Source organism: Schistocerca cancellata, chromosome 4 (genome assembly GCF_023864275.1).
Source record: "Schistocerca cancellata isolate TAMUIC-IGC-003103 chromosome 4, iqSchCanc2.1, whole genome shotgun sequence".
Classification (NCBI taxonomy): Eukaryota; Metazoa; Arthropoda; class Insecta; order Orthoptera; family Acrididae; genus Schistocerca; species Schistocerca cancellata.
The window spans coordinates 425993041-426011971 of NC_064629.1; the positions used below are offsets into that span (position 1 = coordinate 425993041).

At 44.0% G+C, this 18931-nt stretch overlaps 1 protein-coding gene across 2 annotated transcripts in view; it reads right to left on the reverse strand.

Moving 5' to 3' along the window:
* Positions 1 to 18931, reverse strand: part of LOC126184712 (1-acyl-sn-glycerol-3-phosphate acyltransferase alpha) — a 683439-nt gene that overhangs the window by 345324 nt on the left and 319184 nt on the right. Inside the window, exon 1 of one of the 2 annotated variants that reach the window (XM_049927234.1) lies at positions 2185 to 2295. The exons of the other annotated variant lie outside the window; for it this stretch is intronic. The gene's annotated coding sequence lies outside the window, so the exon portion shown is untranslated. Of the gene's footprint in view, positions 1 to 2184; positions 2296 to 18931 lie in introns of those variants that run through there. 2 annotated transcript variants of the gene reach the window in all.

The following is an 18931-nucleotide window of genomic DNA, read 5'->3' on the forward strand; positions in this document are numbered from 1 at the left end:
CCCTATTTCATTGCTACCTCGGAGATGCTGTGTGCCATTGCTCGTGCGTCGACTATAACACCACGTTCTAACTCACTTAAAGCTTGATAACCTGAAATTGTAGCCGCAGTAACCGATCTAGCAACTGCCCCAGATACTTGTTGCTTATATAGGCATTGCCGACTGCAGCGACATATTCTGCCAGTTTACATATCTCTGTATTTGAATATGCATGCCTGTACCAGTTTGTTTGCCACTTCAGTGTATATTACTACAGATAAGTACTGGGTATCCTATTGCTAATAAATGGTATCAGTGCTGATGTCCAAGAACTATACCAAAAATTTTCACAACTTACATCCAAAAATAAACTTTGCCACATGAACTGAAACAAACTTCATTTATTTTCTTGACCTAAAAATAAATAAAATAAGAAATATACTGATCAGCAAACACTACAACATGATTAACGAAAATCCTTGTCATCTGAATGCACATAAATATGCATTTTTCAAATCAGTGGTCAACAGAACTGTAAATTTGCCACTCGACCAACGCGCAATACAAAAGTAAATTATGACACTAGAATGCACGAACAGAAAAATAATTTCCTCCGAAATATATTGCTCAGAATGTACAACCAACAAACAAAACCTAAAATTACAAACCATACATAAGGATACAACACTGAAAAAAGAACCTAAAACTATCACAAAAGTAACAGATGTGTCAACGAAATGTCTAGGTCACATAACGAAGAAAACGAATGAACTTTTACATATGACAAATGTAAAATTAGCGTTTCGCACGACCAGTAATCTGAAAACACGAATAAGATCAGGAAAGAACAAAATCTCAGAATTTTCGAACTCAGTAGTCTATAAAATTTCTTGTGAAAACTTTAGGTAATTCTGCACCAGGCAAACAGGAAGAAACATCAACATTATGTTCAAAGAACATATGACACCATGCGAAAGCAATCGATGAACTTTCTACCTACATCTTAAGAATGAAAACCACAAAGCAGAACACACTGAAAACTCTACAAAATTTACACAATGTATCTAAATGACGTACTATGAATATTTTGGAAAATTTTGAGTAATACACATACGAAAATTTTCCCACACGACTTACTCAATGAACAAATTGCCCTGAAACACAAGCCCTACTCAGAACATTTTCTTGAAATTTTCGACCACGAGAAAGGATGAACATATGAAATCATAGACAACACATATACAAAAAATTCTTAACCACATAAAATCTCTGCAACAAACACGGCATCCCTGACTTTCAAAGATGAAAAATATGCAAAAACACTATATCTAAGTATCCCAACTGTCAAACAGCTGTCAAACGATTGTGATGAAAATTTTCGTATTATAAAGAATACGTGATTATAATAATATTATTTCATAGCAGACAGCTCTGGATCGCATATGATCGTCAAATCCTCCTAAACCTAAGCAAAAATATGTTTTATAAAAATGACGTTCTAGACGTATATACGACTCACTATTCACAACATCCGCACGTGCACTTGAAAATGGCATTGTAAACCGAAACAGGCAGCCTTGTTGTGCAGAGACCTCTAAATACAAGCAAATAAAGATTACATTACGGCTACCGGAATTGACTTCTTATACAATATCATATATTTCGATTTAGCTCATGCTGCAGAACCTACTGTCAAAAAACCAAACAAAAAAATTACGTAACTTCATTTCTTCGAGGTGATGACTGGATCGTACTTATGAAGCCGTGTGAGTGTCTCGCACTTCACGCAGAGTAAGGAAAGGTAACTCATCATCTCCCAGGTTGCAGACAATGTTGTGTGTACGCACTCTCATCTCAACACATATTACTGGTGTCACTTCAGCTGAGGAGTACTTTTCTAGCTAGTGCGTTAGTTCATAATTCGCGCCAACAATACACACCCACATTTACGTCTCCCCTAACATGTCTTCACCACCGCTTAGTACTGAAAATTCTTCTGCGCATGCGCCAGACGTGTTGCTCAGTGCTGCCATCTATAAAAAATATGCTTAACTTCTGTTTGAATTGTCCTCATAACTGCACTGGAAATTAAGGATATAAAACGAAACTGATTTCGAGGAACGGGTGGGCTCTGTCACCAGGTGCAATCAGTTTCCGCAGATGTGACAGAGAAGCGAGTAACGAATAGTGCTCCAGCGGACTTACCGGAGCGGCGGCAGGGAGTGGAACTGCCTAACCGCTTGCCGCGCGCGCTACCTTCCCACTGGCGCGCGCAAGTTACACGTGATTGGAGTTGTGTGGCGCAGGCGCCTGCCTCACACAGCATTACGTGCGCCAGCTGTGTCTCCAGGTTGCGCAACCCTTGTGTATACTACCACGCTACTGAATGCCGTAGAGGTCGTCGGACAGCAGGTTCGCGTTGGCACTCCGTAGAAATACACAGAGCTGTTGACAGCTGATCTTACTCCCCTGACAGAACCGCCAAGGCTGCGCTACACCCCCCCCCCCTTTCCCTCCCCACCCGTAACACTATCCACTACCTTCCTGCAGTTTGTTACGCTGTTTTAGCAGACTTTAAATCTTGTCAGTTGGGTTAATAAAAGAAACGTTACTGTAAAATATTGTTTAAATGAACTGTATTCATAAAAAGTATTGCACACAACAAATGAAGTGTAAGTTGCAGTAAATGTATATGTATATTACTAAACGACTATCCCGGAAACCGGAACCCAACCAATTTGCAGGTTGCCCCTCTAAAATCTACCAGGGGTTCAAAAATTTGATTTTCAATATTTCACCTAGTTACTGAAAGAATTTAAAATGCTGTAATACTCATTAAAATGTATAATCTTATGTTAATAGTTTTAACATACTAAGCCACGTTAGAAACTGTGTATATGTCTCGAGGCAAGGGAATTGAAGGCACGTAAATGACCGGACGTATTCAACCAGTAATTGAGAATTGGCGACTTCTAACAAACTTTACATACAATTAAAAATGAGGAGCGCCGGAACAAAACCCGGTATATCCACTTTTGCTGTATTCGCGTGCTTGAGCTGTAGGGGGGAGATACGGGAGTAATAATACATGCTGCCACAAAATAATTTTCAGCACAACGCGACATCAAGTGTTATATGGTGTGTTTCTTCTTTTTATAGCTTGTGGAGCCATTTAGAGATCACTATTTGTTACTTTCTGTATTAACAGCAAATGCGGATTTATCGATTTTTGTTCCGGCGCTCCTCAAATCTTTTTGAGCTTTTCCTCGCAGACACCCCCCCACAAAAAAATGGCTCTGAGCACTATGGGACTTAACTTCTGAGGTCATCAGTCCCCTAGAACTTAGAACTACTTAAACCTACCTAACCTAAGGACATCACACACATCCATGCCCGAGGCAGGATTCGAACCTGCGACCGTAGCGGTCGCGTGGTTCCAGACTATAGCGCCCCCACAAAATGATGAAAGGAGAAAAGTTCATCACTACATTTCCGCTATTCATGCAGTAAAACGGCATCAGCAGGTATGACGTTTTAATTTATTACTTCTTTAGTACTAACGCTATTCACAACACAAACAGTTTGCAGACATTATCCACATACACCACTGAATGTTCCTGAAAAATTACATTTTTGTACGACAGGTAGTTCAGGCGATATGGCATCATAAACATTGAGATGCGTGATAAAAAAGCTTCCGCTTAAAATATAACGCAAATTTTCCAGGTTATATTCATGTAGTGTTTCATAATGAGAGATCTTAACGACTTCTGACAACTTTAAGCATAATTTCAAAACTTTCCTAAAATTTTCTCGCTAACATGCTTAAAGCAAATATTTAACACATTAACTCATTTGTAATCAGACGTTCGAAACGATTCTATACATAGGAGTTCGATTCGTTAAGGAATCTGGGTTTTACTGGTAAATTACTAATTGTATAGACTTCCTAAACAAACTGAAAGTAACGTAAGACCTATATATTACCGAGGGAGGTGGCGGAGTGGTTAGCACACTGGACTCGCATTCGGGAGGACGACGGTTCCATCCCGCGTCCGGCCATCCTGATTTAGGTTTTTCGTGATTTCCCTAAATCGCTCCAGGCAAATGCCGGGATGGTTCCTGTGAAAGGGCACGGCCGACTTCCTTCCCTGTCCTTCCGTAATCCAATGAGACCGATGACCTCGCTGCCTCGCTGTTTGGTCTCTTCCCCCAACCAACCAACCTATATATTATTCTTTGGCTGCTACTATACCTTGGTTTTAGTATGACGTATAATAAAGAAGAGATTTTACCTGATCCTCATAAATTATAAATAGTGTATAAATTATTAATTAGAAATTACATAAAATGGGCTATAATTAAGAGTTGCGAAAATATAGAGGGGCGTTCAATAAATAACGCAACACACTTTTTTTTTTTAAAGCAGGTTGGTTTTATTCAGGATTGCTATACACTATGTTATTCCCCACTCTTTTGGCTACGAAACTCTATTTTTCAACATAATCTGCGTTCATTGGCGTAAGGCCTTAGTGGAAGGGCCTCCACATGGTACGCCTCTACAGGTCGACGTCAGAGCCATCATCTACGTACTGCTTGCTGCGAAGTGCATCCTTCATTGGGCCAAACAGATGGAAATTGGAAAGTGCAAGGAAAGGGCCGTACGGTGGATGAGGAAGAGCAGTCCAGTGAAGTTTTGTGAACTCCTCTGGGGTGCGCAGATCTGTGTGAGGTCTTGCGTTGCCACGGAGAAGTTCGTTTGCATTTCTGTGGCGACGAACATACAGCAAGAGCCACAGCCGTATGCAGCAGGTCGGCACACGGGAGATCGCACAGGCTTGCGCGATGTTGTTGCCATGTTGACAGGCACCTCGCGTAACGACTCACCGTGCTTTTGTTCACTGCCAGCAGTTATGAAATAAATGTCGTGTGACTAGGGCCTCCCGTCGGGTAGACCGTTCGCCAGGTGCAAATCTTTCGATTTGACGCCACTTCGGCGACTTGCACGTCGATGGGGATGAAATGATGATAGTTAGGACAACACAACGCCCAGTACCTGAGCGGAGAAAATCTCCACCTAGCCGGGAATCGAACCCGGGCCCTTAGGCTTGACATTCTGTCGCGCTGACCTTTTTTTTTTTCGATATAGTTCTTCGCGTTCTTCTGGGCGGACGTCACAAGACATCCGTTCAAGTTGATCGTTGATTCCTTGGCTCAGTTTTTTTTTATTATTACAGAGAGCACGCAGCCCTCTGACCGAACACGCTGAGCTACCGTGCCGGTTACCACTCAGCTACCGGGGGCGGACGCCAGCAGTTATGAATATCTGCGATGCTCTTGTTTTCTACCAAAAGAAACTCAATTACAGCTCAGTGCTTGGAACACACCTCCGTTACAGACGTCATTTTGAAGGCTATGTATAGCGCCACCATCTGTCACAACTTCTTGAAACTATAGGGACTGAAGCGGAATATTCCACGATGTCCCATAACAAACCACGATGTCCTATAGCAAATTCTACATTTTTTCAAGTGAAACTGACAGAGAAAAAAACTGATGTATTACTTGCTGAATGCCCCACGTATCTTTCCAGAAATAGTGTTTTTATTGTAATTTTACTTTGCATTTTCTTGCTTTGAGAGAAGCAAATTATTGCTTATATTATTGATATCAAGTTTAGCAGCTGCATCGTATTCTGTCGCCAAGACAGTCAAATTTCTTTCGCGCTAAAACACACAACACTTGCTTGAGCATTGTAGGCGATGACCAATAGCAAAACATACGTTTACAAAATTGTTGAGGCTTTCGTGGCCACTTGTTGACAAACTGCCTATTGGCTTCTGTCTCGGGTTCTTCGGCCGACGTTCATCTAATGATTTTTCTGACGTTTCGCCAGCACGAGTGGCTGGCATTGTCAAAGCTTCACCCTCCGTTGCCGGTGGTGAACTGGAGCCGAGATCGCGGGCGCAAACTATATGTACCTGGCGCGCCAACGTCCGAGGGCTTCTCCGCGGTCATTTCCGGTGCGGTTCTCCTGTTGCTACCTGCGACGGTCGTTCGCTGCAGTACGGAAAGCCAGGATCCGTTCACCTTAAGGCTTTCCTCTTTCTTGTTCAAACTGTTCCCGTGTTTTTGTATTTCTACAGATTCTCTGAACAAGCGCGTGTGATAGTGGTTCTCTACAGCCAGAACCACTATCACACGCGCTTGTTCAGAGAATCTGTAGAAATACAAAAACACGGGAACAGTTTGAACAAGAAAGAGGAAAGCCTTAAGGTGAACGGATCCTGGCTTTCCGTACTGCAGCGAACGACCGTCGCAGGTAGCAACAGGAGAACCGCACCGGAAATGACCGCGGAGAAGCCCTCGGACGTTGGCGCGCCAGGTACATATACACTCCTGGAAATGGAAAAAAGAACACATTGACACCGGTGTGTCAGACCCACCATACTTGCTCCGGACACTGCGAGAGGGCTGTACAAGCAATGATCACACGCACGGCACAGCGGACACACCAGGAACCGCGGTGTTGGCCGTCGAATGGCGCTAGCTGCGCAGCATTTGTGCACCGCCGCCGTCAGTGTCAGCCAGTTTGCCGTGGCATACGGAGCTCCATCGCAGTCTTTAACACTGGTAGCATGCCGCGACAGCGTGGACGTGAACCGTATGTGCAGTTGACGGACTTTGAGCGAGGGCGTATAGTGGGCATGCGGGAGGCCGGGTGGACGTACCGCCGAATTGCTCAACACGTGGGGCGTGAGGTCTCCACAGTACATCGATGTTGTCGCCAGTGGTCGGCGGAAGGTGCACGTGCCCGTCGACCTGGGACCAGACCGCAGCGACGCACGGATGCACGCCAAGACCGTAGGATCCTACGCAGTGCCGTAGGGGACCGCACCGCCACTTCCCAGCAAATTAGGGACACTGTTGCTCCTGGGGTATCGGCGAGGACCATTCGCAACCGTCTCCATGAAGCTGGGCTACGGTCCCGCACACCGTTAGGCCGTCTTCCGCTCACGCCCCAACATCGTGCAGCCCGCCTCCAGTGGTGTCGCGACAGGCGTGAATGGAGGGACGAATGGAGACGTGTCGTCTTCAGCGATGAGAGTCGCTTCTGCCTTGGTGCCAGTGATGGTCGTATGCGTGTTTGGCGCCGTGCAGGTGAGCGCCACAATCAGGACTGCATACGACCGAGGCACACAGGGCCAACACCCGGCATCATGGTGTGGGGAGCGATCTCCTACACTGGCCGTACACCACTGGTGATCGTCGAGGGGACACTGAATAGTGCACGGTACATCCAAACCGTCATCGTACCCATCGTTCTACCATTCCTAGACCGGCAAGGGAACTTGCTGTTCCAACAGGACAATGCACGTCCGCATGTATCCCGTGCCACCCAACGTGCTCTAGAAGATGTAAGTCAACTACCCTGGCCAGCAAGATCTCCGGATCTGTCCCCCATTGAGCATGTTTGGGACTGGATGAAGCGTCGTGTCACGCGGTCTGCACGTCCAGCACGAACGCTGGTCCAACTGAGGCGCCAGGTGGAAATGGCATGGCAAGCCGTTCCACAGGACTACATCCAGCATCTCTACGATCGTCTCCATGGGAGAATAGCAGCCTGCATTGCTGCGAAAGGTGGATATACACTGTACTAGTGCCGACATTGTGCATGCTCTGTTGCCTGTGTCTATGTGCCTGTGGTTCTGTCAGTGTGATCATGTGATGTATCTGACCCCAGGAATGTGTCAATAAAGTTTCCCCTTCCTGGGCCAATGAATTCACGGTGTTCTTATTTCAATTTCCAGGAGTGTAGTTTGCGCCCGCGAGCTCGGCTCCAGTTCACCACCGGCAATGGGGGGTGAAGCTTTGACAATGCCAGCCACTCGTGCTGGCGAAACGTCAGAAAAATCATTAGATGAACGTCGGCCGAAGAACCCGAGACAGAAGCCAATAGGCAGTTTGTCAAAACATACGTTTGTTTGCAGAAAGGTTGAACTTAAATGATTAGTGTATAACTGTCTATAGCCACAATGACCAACAACTCACTTAACGTTATTGATCAGCTTGTCAAGGCTTATTATCGAATTCTTATTGATTTGTAAACGCAGATAGTACCAACCAAAACTTGGGAGCTGCAAAAAGCACTGGCTGGAGGGGCAAGCAAATTACACAATTATTCTCTCCACCTTGCTTCCTCGACTGTCGGGTCTCATTCCAGTCCTCAGCCAACAGAAACTGTCAAAAATGGAAAGTATATAGTCAGACAGCACATTTATTCAATACCTGCTCGCACCCTACAGTGCCGTACCGAAACAGCATCAAGAATTCCATTGTTGAAAACGTGCGAGTTGTGTAGCTGGCAGCTGTGTGAAACAGGGACACTGCTGTCACATTAACCACGTTATAATGACTGACGTCAGTCCGGTGGTTGTCGTTTATTTGTGATGCCGCTAGGATCAACTGACTCTGTAAAAATTGTAATGTGACAACATTCTGCGTCAAGGACGCCCATATCGGTAGGCAAGGGAGAGCCGCCCCCCCCCCCCCCCCATAACTCTCAGGGTAAGGAAAAAAAGTATATGTAGTAAGGTGTTTTTACTTCAGGAAAATGATTTAAAGGCCAGTATTACGCAGGTTTTTAACAGAGACGGGTCTCGAAATTTTTTGTGCTATAAGTCGCCATTCGTCTTCCAAAACATTAAAAATACCCCGTTCCCCCAGATCTAGGCCCTATCGTATGGACGCCCTTGGTCTGCGTATATAGCCGCGAGCCAAGGGAAAGGTTTCTTCTCCTAGGTAGCGTACGTGTAGGAGAACCGACGTACCTCTTCCTGTTAATTATTGAACCATCTTTTTCTTGTAATTTTTCGGTCAGTTTTTCGCCCCCTCTGTGCCTGCGCCACTGATGCACGTCTATCTCGTTGCCCCTTCTGTACGGCCTCGAACTGGATGGAATAAATTTTCATTTTCACTGTAGACGAAATACGACAAAATTATGGTTTGGTGAATGCCGTGATTACGACGCATGCACTTCTGAATTAAAATCATTTGACACGCGACGTATCGGAACGTCAAAATATTCAAGAATGCATTTCAGAAGGCGGTACTCACACAGGCCGACAGTGGAATGTCAATGTCACAGCTTCTCCGGAAGAAAGTTTTGACGTTGACGTTGGTGAGGGAGACGTTCTCGTTGTCTGAGCAACATCCGAAATTAATGTATTTTCGACGCACTCACTCAAGCTATAGTAATGGATTTCATGCTTCTGTGTCTTCGTAGCATTTATTTTAGTGTTTTGTTTTCGTATCGTGACGACTTGCAGATTTCTGCCAATAGTGTTCCTCTACAAGACAGGACACATAACTGACAGCGAAAAAGTTTTATGTTTTACATTACCTCGACAGATAAAAGCTTCTCGTATAGTCTATAGCGTGACGCGAAGCGCGCTAGCGTGGGAGACAAGAAGGTGAGCCACACCCGGATCGAATCAGCGCAGCGGATTTACGACTGTAGCTTGTTCACTGGCCAGTCTTGAGGGTGGTTTTTAGGCGGTTTCCCAAATTCGTTTAGGCTGGTCTCCACTTTCCGCCTCAAAAAATATAATGCACAAACGGTTCAAATACGATCACATACGGCACAAAGTTTGAACAATTCACAGAGAGATGGCGTATAGTTTTTTCCTCCGTTAGGTAAGGAAGATTGTGGTAAAAGTAAGGGCATCCGGCCGCAGAGGTAAATAAAGAAATTTCCCAAATCGTGAATACAGCGGAGCACGTACTAGATGGCATGAATGCTAACGACAAAAAAAGGAAGATACCTGAACAGAGAAACAGCCTACACTGTGTATAAACAAGAAAATAAGTTGATGAAGCAATTTTTATTAACTAATCTCTTTTTAACAATAAAAAAGTCAGATCAGTTTAAGTTGAAGAACGGTTATTTTGAACGTTATTTGGTAATTAAAAAAAACGCTATGGAAAGGTAAAAATGCTCTACGCCTTGCATCCAAAATATTGTTTGATGGGTATATCTCCTCTAGCAAATAGATGTCGCTGTTCTGCAATATTTGAATGACATTTTTTCTATTCTTTCCCTTCTCGGCAGCTTACCATACAAACTTTAACAAGAGCGTCAGTCTTGACGTTTGCTTTGGCCATTAATAAGCTTTATCTTTGCTAGTTCCTTAATCCTAATACCACATTCCGACTTTTTGTCCAACGAATGGTATCTCAAAACCTGAATTTCACCGTTCAGTACTGGTCTAAGCGAAATGAAGATGTGTTGACGTTCCATATAGTGTGACCACGTCTCCATTTGATGGTGACATTTCCTGCCGTTCCTTTCTGTTGCCGCCTGATGTGAACCAGTCTTTGAGATTTCTTACGATGAGACTAGCGTTATTAGGTGTCTGACTTTACCGGATATGTCGGGCGTTTTGCGGTCATGTCCGGCCAATTACATAAAAGTTGGAAATGTCCGGCTCTTGTTACGCTTTTTAGCAATGAAGTAGAGAATGCACCAATAGGCCCCGATCCAACTAACGGCGTAAGTGCGAGGAATAAGTATCACGAGGAGAAGGTGATAATCTAATGGTACATATCTTTAACAGTTTAAGAATAGTTAAAAGTCTTATACAAGGTGATTCAATTAAGCCGTTCGTTTCAAATATTTCCTGAACAGCTTAAGACGTTGTAAATCTCTTTTGACTCAAGTGAATTGCGAGCAACTCGTCATTTATTGAAGTACAGTGTCTTTCAATAGCTGTATTAATTACAGACATATCGGTATCAACTTGTCTTTTACAAATGGATCAATAGATATATCTGGAGCTAGTACCGTAGTTCTAATGGAGGTGTATTCAGCGGTGTTTCACTGCTCAAAATCCTTCGAGTAGTTTCAGAGAAATTACAATATTTAGCACTTAGGATTTATCTGTTTTCAGCAGGAAATCAATTGCTGTGTTATAGGAGAGGTTTGTGTTATACAGTCAGCTGCTCCAGCTCGACGCGGCTAAGAGAGTCCACATACAAAAGCGAAATAGTCAAGAATAGTTTAATTTAAAACCGATTCTAATGATCCTTGACTACATGTGATAGGATCGACGCCATCTGGAAGGGAAAAGAGTGTGGCATCTAAGAATGATTCGCCATTCAACTACCGTTTGGAGTGAAGAACTTAGCTGAATCACTCAGTATGGAAAGGACGGAAATATAAATTTATCTATTTTTTGAAGAAATACATATTTATGCTTCAAGGAAGAAGGTACATGATAAACTGCAGAACCAACAGAACGATTTCACAAACGATGCCTATTTCTTCATCTATGATGAGCCCGTCATTTGCCGCATTGCTGACATTCCGCTGTAACAGTGCCAGCCGTCAACTCCAGTGTTACAGGCTACGTGGAACTGGTGGCCTACTCGCTATGCATCATGACAGAAATGCAGCACCACTTGCAATTAATGTGCACCTCATTACGTTTTTACTAATGAACTTATGCGCAACTAATTATCTTTCCTCCTGTACGAAAATGCTATAGTATGCTTGACTGGCACTCCTATACAATAATTTCTTCCCGCCTGGATATGCACGATCCAGTCACATTAATGTGATCATTGCCTATGTTCAATGTCCCGCCTGGATATCCCCCCCCCCCCCCCCCCCAAGTTCTGTAAGTCCCTCCAGATCCTCGAGGTCCATGCACTCCGCCTTGCCTTCCGTATATGCCTCCCATCCTCCACGTGGATCCTTTATAACCTGATTCCTTTCCCGCCTCTGCTCCTTTTCCTCGAACATATCCGTGTCCTCTACACCTCCCGCCACCTTGATCCCCCTCATTCCCTGGTTGCTGCTCTCCTCTCCAGCCCCCACCCTCTGCCGCACCTTCAGTGTTGTGTCCCCCCTACCCTCCACCGCTATACCCTTCATCTCCTTGCAATTTTGTCATATCATGACATGATGGAGACCGTGGCTGTTGTTTGAAGACAAATGTTTTGTTAGGACAGCAACCAGCCACAAATTTACTTTCAGTTCTTTTATTCAAAGGGTACCGTTACCGGTTTCGAATCGTTGTGATTCATCCTCAGACGGTTTACACGCTTTCTTTGTGACATGTGGTGTGTTTTTTACAGATTAATTGTCCTAAAATATAAATAATACATAATTATAAACACGCCACACACAGATGGTTGCGTTACAGATTTTCGTTGCATGTGACTTACGTGAAACGTCGGTCTGGAGTGTTTGTTTTCATAACATTCGTCCAACAGATGTAAATACATTCCCACTGCATTCTTATTGTTGCACACGTAAATTGTTCTCACTGAACACTTTAAATTTGTCACTGAGGAGATTTTTACCGCGCACCACATGTTTTGATACATACAAAGAGCTTACAAACATATGAGTATCACAGATGCTATGATATATCGTAACATTTGACGATGATGTCCTATGTTTGGAAAGGATCATATATTTAGTTACGCAACTGTAATGCCTTTTACACTAGTAGAGAGACATTGAATGTTTGAGTGTGTAACCACTCACAGACGGCAGGTGGCAGCACTAGTAGTGGAAGGTATAAAAATCGTGTCGAAGGGATGCGGAAAACAGTGAAGTTGTTGTCGTAATTCGGAAACGGAGCGATTTATCCGACGTCCAAAAGCGGCATGATCATTGGATTTGGGGCCAAGGGTGGAAGCATTTCCGAAACAGCTAAGTTCGTAAACTGCTTGCGTGCCGCCGTTGTTTAAGTATACAGTGCATGACAAAATGTCGCTATTAAAAACCGGCGCCGAGGCAGCAGCGGTGCACCACGGGCCGTAGATGACAGGGGTGAACGACAGCTGTGGAGACGTGTACAGCGAATAGACGTGCAACTGTTGAACAACTGACCGCCCAGATCAACCAAGGGGCTACCAACTATATCTTCTTAACGACCTTTCAGCGAACGATGTTGCATATGAGCCTCCACGGCAGGCGCCTGGTTCATGCACCCATGCTCACTGCTGTTCATCAGCAACGAATGCCTGTGATTTGCACGTCAGTACCGCAACTGGACATCCAGTGAGTGGTGACAGGTGGTCTTTGCAGATGAATCGCGTTTTATGCTCCACCGGACGGATGGCCATTGGCATGTACGGCGTGAAACGTCTGAAAGCAAACATCCTGTAACCATCATCAGAGAGACTCAGGCTGGACGGCATTCCCTGGGTCATTTCGTCATTGTCGAAGGCACAGTGGATCAACACAACCGTGCGTCTGTGCTTGGGGACCATTTACATCCCTACATGCAGTTTGTTTGTCCCACCGTGGTATCTACCAGCAGGTGAATGCAAAGCGTCACACAGCTCGCAGTGAATGTGCGTGGTTCGAAGAGTACCAGGGTGAGTTTGCCGAACTCCTGTGGCCACTACACTCCCCGGATTTAAACCTAATCGGGAATCTGTGGGACTTCCTCGATCAGGCTGTTCGGGACATGGATCCTCAGCTGACAAAGCTAGCGCAGCTGGCCACCGCACTGGAATCGGCATGGCTCCATATTCCAGTCGGTACCTTCCCTAGCCCACTGACTCTCTTCCTGCTCTTCTCGCAGCAGTCCGAGCTCGAAAATGTTGACAAGTGGCCACATTAATGTGACGGGACAGCTTACAAAGCTTAAGCATTTCAGTGAAAGGGGTTTCTCAGTAAGAAATCGCATTTGAGTGTGGTTCACTGTGAGACAATCGTGTTATGCCTCGTGAAAGAAGGAGAAACGTGTATCAGCACGTGCCGGAATTCTATACCGGCAGCATTGTAGCCTATCGAGGCTATGATTTATAGCTCCGCAGTATTGCTGGTTGCATTGATTGGAATCTTACGACTGTCATCGGAAAGTGGATTCGATGGATTCAAGACGGCCATTCTGAATGCCATGCACGATTTTAGTGACAGCACGCGACTAGTGTCCGAGATGACAAACATGTTACTCGCTTATCCCTGCAGGATCATACAGCGACGTCATCCACTTTTGAGTTAGAACATGAACTTGCTTGAAGTAAGACTAGTATTCACTCAGACAGTGCGATGACGTCTGGAGCACTGTGGACTGTCAGCTCGGCGATCGTCGTTGCAGCTTCCCCTGGCGTGAGAGGAGAGAGAGGCACGGCGATAGTGGCGTGCCCAACAACGCCGGCATAGTAGTGGCACAGCATCATCTTTTCTTTCGAGTCTCCGTCCTCTATACAGCAACACAGTGTACATGTCCGTTTCTGAGGTTTCTGACAAGGAGGACGGAGGTTGTAAGAATGAAATGAGAATTAAATCAAGATCCTAAGCTGCCGACAGGCGTTGATATACATCAACGGGGACAGTTGAAAAATGTGTGCCCCGACCGGGACTCGAACCCGGGATCTCCTTCTTACAAGGCCGACGTCCTATCCATCTTTCTTTTTAAATCACATTTTGTTCTATACTGTCCCTTGAATCTGATTTGTTCGGGACGGACGTCCTATGACACCGGTTTAAGTACTTTGTTGATCAATTTTCTCAGTTTTTTTTTTTTTTTAAAAGAGGGTAGCTATCCCTCTGACCGAACACACTGAGCTACCGTGCCGGCTATCCATCCGAGCCACCGAAGGCACAGAGGATAGTGCGACTGCAGGGATTCATCCCTTGCACGCTCCCCGCGAGACTCACATTCCCAACTTAATGTCCACACACTACATTCGTAGTGCCCCTGCCCATTACACTCATTACTCGCGGCAGAAAATCTTACCTAGTCCCGTAAGAGTTCGGGAAATGCGTGTGCATCCAGTACAGAAGAATAAGGTCAATGCCCTGTTAGCCTTAACTATATGAAGACGGTATCTGTTCTTTCGGACATGTCAGAAAAAAACAGATACCATCTTCATATGAGGTTGTCAGATTCCATTCGTCATAAGTGAAATGACCGCATAAAACTAAGTGTGGGAAAAGCACATGCCAGATTTAAATTCATAGAAAGAATCTTAAGGAAATATAACTAATCCACGAAGGAAGTGCCTTAAAAGACACTTGTTCGACCGATTCTTGAGTACTGTCCCTCTGTCTATTTTCCCTACCAGGTAGAACTGATAGAAGAGATAGAGAAGATCCACCGAAGAGCGGCGCGTTTCGTCTAGGGTTGGTTTAGCCGGTGCAAGAGCGTTACAGAGATGCTCAAAAAACTCCGCTGGCGGACGTTACAAGAGAGGCGCTGCGCATCACGAAGAGATTTACTACTGAAATTTCGAGAGAGCACTTTCTGGGAAGAGTCGGACAGTATATTACCTCTCGCGTAATGACCACGAGGAGAAAATTCGTTAATTGGAGCCAGTGATTCTTCCCACACGCCATTCGCGAGTGCAACAGGTTTGGAGGGCTCAGTTAGTGGTACAAAAGTACCCACCGCGACACACCATTAGGTGGCTAGTGGAGTATGATGTAGAAGTTTATGTGGACACACCACCTGGCGTGATGGTATTGGATATCGCTGTTTACACGATCAACTCTAGTGTACGTAGTTGGGAGCTGAGACAGCAGACCTTACATCTCCAACATGTGGAGGCTGTTGGCTGTGGGTAGTTTCTAAAATCCCCATGACGTTCTTTCGAAGACAACACGTTGCTCGCGCTGTCCTGATCTACGTAGATCCAGAACACGTTCGACTCTTCCCCTGCCAGCATGTTCTGCAGATCTTTCTCCCATTGGACACTTCTGTACATGGGTAGCCGAGCGACTGGCGTGCCACTACTCGTCAGGCGCTGCTCTTGTTGACTTCTGTCGTAGAGCTGAAGCAGCATGAAATGGCGTACCCGTATGTCTCATCTGAGCTCATTTCTACTGGAGTCCAACTCGGGTTTGAGCCATAGTTATAAACTACATCTCCCAAAACCGGCCTCCTCTCAAACTATTTATGTTAATTATTGGAGGGACAGTCTTAAGAGTATAGTTCTGAAAATTATTACGCACACGGATAATGAGACTAATTCTTCTGTAACAACACTGCAATAATTTTGAATTCTGATTACTGTTTTATCATGGGTTCGGAGATTTGGTAACTGATTGATTGAATGTCTTAACGTAGTCTCGTTTCTACTTCGGCGATACTGCTGAAATGGCTTGAATATAAAAATATTAAGTTTCTGACAGTGCATTTTTGTTCATTGAATTTCTCTACATATTCTTGACTAGTAAGGAATCTACTCGTTTGCCAGAGTAACTCTTTAAGTGGAGGGTAGATGGTAGTTGTCGTACTATATTAAAAGTGAAAATTTCGACAAAAGGAATGCTCCCCCAAAAAAGGCTATTACGAAATTGCAGATTTTGTTTACGAATCCAACCTGACCGATTCTTACGATCCAGAAGTAGCCAGCTCTTTACAAATGAATCTTTGATACTAAATACGTAAAGTGGAAAATATACCTTGAAATTAATATAATATGCTCATATTTTCCAGATTACAACAGCGAGTAGCCTAGACTAAGAATTACAGATTGACCATCAGCAAATTCGTCTAGTACAAGAATGGTCTAAATTATTACTTCTTCGTAGAATTCTCATTTCACGGAGTAAAATTGTTCGTTCATTCTAAAGAGCGCCTCGCGCTCTTAGCCGTGGTTTGTAGTGTTTAAACATAATCTTCGGCGCGCGCCACGCGCCACAGCTTATCATTCCTATAACATTCTCAGATAAATAGAAGGGACAGTAAACAAAAGGGATAGTGTAGTTGACGCCAGGAGTGGCAGCTCTGTGCACTACTTCTTGAACCCTATATACCTTAAAATCGCCAACAAATTTAACAGCATATTTTTATTCACGATTAGTAAAATATCGTTGGCTACTATTCTTTTTGCTGTTGCAATTTTAATTACCAATAACGTATTTTCTGAATTGTTGTTGTTGTTGTTGTTGTTGTTGTTGTTGTGGTCTTCAGTCCTGATACTAGTTTGATGCAGCTCTCCATGCTACTCTATCTTGTGCAAGCTGCTTCATCTCCCAGTACTTACTGCAACCTACATCCTTCTGAATCTGCTTAGTGTATTCATCTCTTGGTCTCCCTCTACAGTTTTTACCCTCCACGTTGCCCTGCATTGCTAAATTTGTGATCCCTTGATGCCTCAGAACATGTCCTACCAACCGGTCTTGTCAAGTTGTGCCACAAACTCATCTTCTCCCCAATTCTATTCAATACCTCCCCATTAGTTTTATTTCTTCTCCATGGATTATAATACCTACTCCGAATTGTCCTTTTGTTTCCTTTACTGCTTGCTCAATATACAGATTGAATAACATTGGGGAGAGGCTACAACCCTGTCTCACTCACTTCCCAACCACTGCTTCCCTTTCATGCCCCTCGACTCTTATAACTGCCATCTGGTTTCTGTACAAATTCTAAATAGCCTTTTGCTCCCTGTATTTTACCCCTGCCACCTTTAGAATTTGATATAGAGTATTCCAGTCAACATTGTCAAAAGCTTTCTCTAAATCTACAAATGCTAGAGACGTAGGTTTGCCTTTCCATAATCTTTCTTCTAAGGTAAGTCGTAAGGTCAGTATTGCCTCACGTGTTCCAATATTTCTACGGAATCCAAACTGATCTTCCCCGATGTCGGCTTCTACCAGTTTCTCCATTCGTCTGTAAAGAATTCGTGTAAGTATTTTGCAGCTGTGACTTATTAATCTGATAGTTCGGTAATTTTCACATCTGTCAACACCTGCTTTCTTTGGGACTGGGATTATTATATTCTTGTTTAAGTCTGAGGGTATTTCGCCTGTCTCATACATCTTGCTCACCAGATGGTAGTTTTGTCAGGACTGGCTCTCCCAAGGCCGTCAGTAGTTCTAATGGAATGTTTCTACTCCCGGCGCCTTGCTTCGATTCAGGTCTTTCAGTGCTCTGTGAAACTCTTCACACAGTATCGTATCTCGCCTTTCATCTTCATCTATATCCTCTTCCATTTTCATAATATTGTCCTCAAGAACATCGCCCTTGTATAGACCCTCTATATACTCCTTCCATCTTTCTGGTTTCCCTTCTTTGCTTAGATCTGGGTTTTCAACTGAGCTTTTGAAATTCATACAAGTGGTTCTCTTTTCTCCAAAGATCTCTTTAATTTTCCTGTAGGCAGTATCTATCTTACTACTAGTGAGATAAGCGCCTACATCCTTACATATGTCCTCTAGCCATCCCTGCTTAGCCATTTTGCACTAACTGTCGATCTCATTTTGGAGACGTTTGTATTCCTTTTTACCTGCTTCATTTACTGCATTTTTATATTTTCTTCTTTCATCAATTAAATTCAATATTTTTCTGTTACCCAGGGATTTCTATTAGCCCTCGTCTTTTTACCTACTCGATCCTCTGCTGCCTTCACTACTTCATCCCTCAGAGCTACCCATTCTTCTTCTACTGTATTTCTTTCCCCATTCCTGTCAATTGTTCCCTTATGCTCTCCCTGAAACTCTGTACAACCTCTGGTTTAGTCATTTTATCCAGGTCCCATCTTCTTAAATTCCCACCTTTTTGCAGTTTCTTCAGTTTTAATCTACAGTTCATAACCAATAGATTGTGGTCAGAGCCCACATTTGCCCCTGGAAATGTCTTACAATTTAAAACCTGATTCCTAAATCTTTGTCTTACCATTATGTAATCTATCTGATACCTTCTAGTATCTCCAGGATTCTTCCATGTATACAACCTTCTTTTATGATTCTTGAACCAAGTGTTAGCTATGATTAAGTTATGCTCTGTGCAAAATTCTACCAGACGGCTTCCTCTTTCATTTCTTACCCCCAATCCATATTCACCTACTACGTTTCCTTCTCTCCCTTTTCCTACTATGGAATTCCAGTCACCCATGACTGTTAAATTTTCGCCTCCCTTCACTACCTGAATAATTTCTTTTATGTCATCATAGATTTCATCAATTTCTTCATCATCTGCAG